Source organism: Apium graveolens, chromosome 5 (assembly GCF_009905375.1).
Source record: "Apium graveolens cultivar Ventura chromosome 5, ASM990537v1, whole genome shotgun sequence".
Taxonomy (NCBI): Eukaryota; Viridiplantae; Streptophyta; class Magnoliopsida; order Apiales; family Apiaceae; genus Apium; species Apium graveolens.
Genome location: NC_133651.1, coordinates 227,927,008 through 227,930,549, shown reverse-complemented (window position 1 = coordinate 227,930,549; position 3,542 = coordinate 227,927,008).

The following is a 3,542-nucleotide window of genomic DNA, read 5'->3' as shown; positions in this document are numbered from 1 at the left end:
GTATGAAAGATATCCCAACATTGAGATGACTGTTGAGATAAACAACAAAAGTAAATAGGGAATTATTAAGAAGAGGTTCACGTTGAACACGACCAATATCTTCCAGAGCATCCATGTTATCATTACCAAATCAAGAAAGAAAAGCGGATGACCATTGTTATCTTTTGGAGGCCATATGGATTGACCTCAATTTGAATAAGGATGCTATTATGAAATTAGGTATAGACTATCGAGGTGGGAATGATTGAATAAGATAATCTATCAAGGATATATGACTTGATTTATCCATGGAAGGATGCATGTACCTTTTTAAAGGTCGAATTAAGGATAGAACATCGGTAACTTAAAATGAATCCTAAGGGGAATGCATAAAGGTTGGCATTTCACCCTTAATAGGGATAGTATGAGTTTTGACAGTATGAATTGGGAAGGATTAAGGTAACAACAACCTTTAAGAATCAGTGGAGAAATTTTTCAGAAGTATATAGACAATGGTTCTAGTATTAGTAAATGGTATTTTGATATGCCCTGTATCTAGGGAATACAGGAGGAACGATTGAAGGATAACCTTAGAGGTTTTACAAGGAGAAAGGAAATATTCGAAATTCTCAAGAATAAAAATGTTGATAAAGGAAATATATCATAATTATAATGATGCCGAGTGGGGCACGTGTTAAACCACGAGAAAGTATGGATCGAACCAGTAAAGGTCGAAATTGTTCAGGGCAATTAGGACCTAAGATAAAAGATGTTCTAAGTATGATTGAGAGTCAGTCGTGACAGTGATTAACCACTAAAGACTGAGGCAATAACTTTTGGAAAAATGGTGATATTTTTTTTTATTTTACTCATCAGATTTTAAGGAAGACATCTTCACATAAGCAGTGATTAAAATGAGGTAGAAAATTTATTTGGAGGTGGTTAAAATGACATTGACTATAAGGAAAGTTTACTATCAGGAAAGGCCAAAGAGGTGGCCGACACTTTAAAGGTAAGAGGATAATTATAGGCGCTTGTGCCAAAAGAATACAGTGATGATGGTTAAAGGTGTGAAGGTTGTATTATGGTTTGGAAGATTGACATTCCTTCTTATGACCGTGCAATACCCAACCGTAATAGTAGTTGGTAAAAGTTTAATTCGTGTAATTGCCATGAGCGGGCTATCTATCTTAGAAGGTCCTATCTTGAGAATAATCCAAGACCATATTTCAAAAAGGACGAAATGAACCTTGAGTTAAGTCTTCTATTTAAGGCATACGATTAAGAATGGTATTCACCTGCTATCGTTGCTTTGACTGAAACTGTTCTGCAATTTTATCTACTTCATGTCATGAAAGTATGTCAGAGTTTGGATTGTTCTTCATGAATTATGATTGGTGATTATGTTAACTCCTTAGAAGTATTCTATACGACATGTATGGACTCCGTATGGTTAGATATTAAGATTTCATGGAAAGTGAATGACGACAGTAGGTCAGTGGTGGACCATAGTAATGCAGCAATGATTCTGCAAGTAATGAGCTAATTACAACCGTGAGAGTTGTATTGGAGTGGATGTTGAGATTGAGTACCATTAATCAGGTCGTGGTAGAGTATAAGTTATCATTGATAGACTAATTAAGTAGAGTATCTACCTATTGAATATTTATTCCCTCTTATGAAAAGAGAGTCGTATTACTATATGAGGAAGGTTGCAGTGCAAGCATAGAATTCTAGTAACGATGATGTCTAGAATGAGATCCCAGATTCGATTTTCGATATCGAGGGAGTTTCAAAGGTAATTGTGTATAAGCTCGAGGAAGAGCATGGGTCCTTAGAATGATGGACGGAATAGCAAAAATATTTAGGCATGTGAAATACGATGCTATAATACTTGATGTTGATATATATACACATATGTTTTGTTCTCCTATGACAAACCTCTATAGTTCAGAGGTAGGTTCCAAGCCAGATATTTTGTGGCAGTATATTTTTTCATATATACAATTCTCTTCAATTAGTTCTTTTCTCTTCTTTTCATTTCATATAAACTGAGAAGAACAACCCTTCCAGAAGGGGAGGTATTGCCGAATGACTATCTATCTGTGTGATAGAAGCCGAGTAGGATACCAGCTATTGTTTAATTGCTTGTCAAGTACTAAAGGCTGGCCACCTCTGTACTAACTATGCAATGTAACAAGTATTCATGATCATAGTAATCTCTCAATAAATTCCTTTACTTCTATATGATTGATCAAATTTTAGGAAATAGAAACAGCTGAAAAAGGAGTAGTAAAGTTGTGGTAGTATTCGGAATGGAAACACATTAGTGATACTAGGGTTGACGTGGTTATTAAAAGGTTATAGAACGCTAACGAGCAAATGTGTAACCAGTATAGTATTATGTACGGAAGGTAGTAGCGATTACGAACTGGAAAAGAATGGGTATTGAGAAGCAAAAGCTATAGTGCTAAAAGCTATGATGAAATTCCATGCAATAGACTTGAAAGAATTTGGAATGATCACATAACGCGGATTGAGTTTTCTCACGACAATAGATCATATGTCATTATCGAGATATCACCTTATGAGATCCTTGAGGGAAGACAATGTCGATCTCCCTTATGTTAGGATGAAGTTGTAGAGCGCAAGATACTCGGACCAGCAGTGGTCCAAAGGACCAAGGATTTAATAGATTTAATCAGAGGACGGCTGGTAGTAGCCCAAGATGGACATAAGAAGTATGTTGATTTGACACGAAAGGACAAGGAATGGGAAGTAGGGGACCTAGTGTTGTTATAGGTATTCCCTTGGAAGGGGTTAATGAGATTCGGAAAGAAAGGAAAGCTAAGTCCACCAATTGTTGGACCCTTGGATATATAAAGACGTTTTGGGAAGTTAGCATATGAGCTAGCCCTACCCCCGAACATGTAGCAAGTCATAACGTGTTCCACGTATCAATATTAAGGAAGTATAATTCGGATGCCAGACAAATAGGGGCATATGAGCACATAGACACGCAACCCGACATAACCTATATGGAGCAACCAGGAAGGGTTAGAGAGTGAAAAGGAACAAGTGCTTAGGAGAAGGGTTATTAAGCTAGGCAGAGTTGGTTGTAGGACCACAATGTGGGAAAATTTACTCGAGAGTTAGAAAGTGCAATACTAAGAGAGTATCCCTATTCATTTTCTATCTGATTTCGGGACGGAATCCTTTTAAGGAGGGGAGACTGTAATAACCCCAATTTTTGGAAATTTTTGAAACTCTTATGAATAGTGTTTTTGCTGAATGAGAAAACTTTTCATGCCACACTATGTAGGGGTTCTGTTATGGATATTCTGAGATTTTATTAGTACTCTATATGGTATATAAGTGTATGTAAAGATCGTCAGAATCCAATTCCGAACACTTTGATTTTTCCCGGAAATCCACTAGATACGGAAAGAATTGAGTATAAGGTAACAGGATAAAAAGGATTTAAATTAAAGGAGTATAAGAGAGGATCATAAAAGGAATTTAATATATTGAGAAAGGTTAAGGAAACCTAAGTAATAAGATCT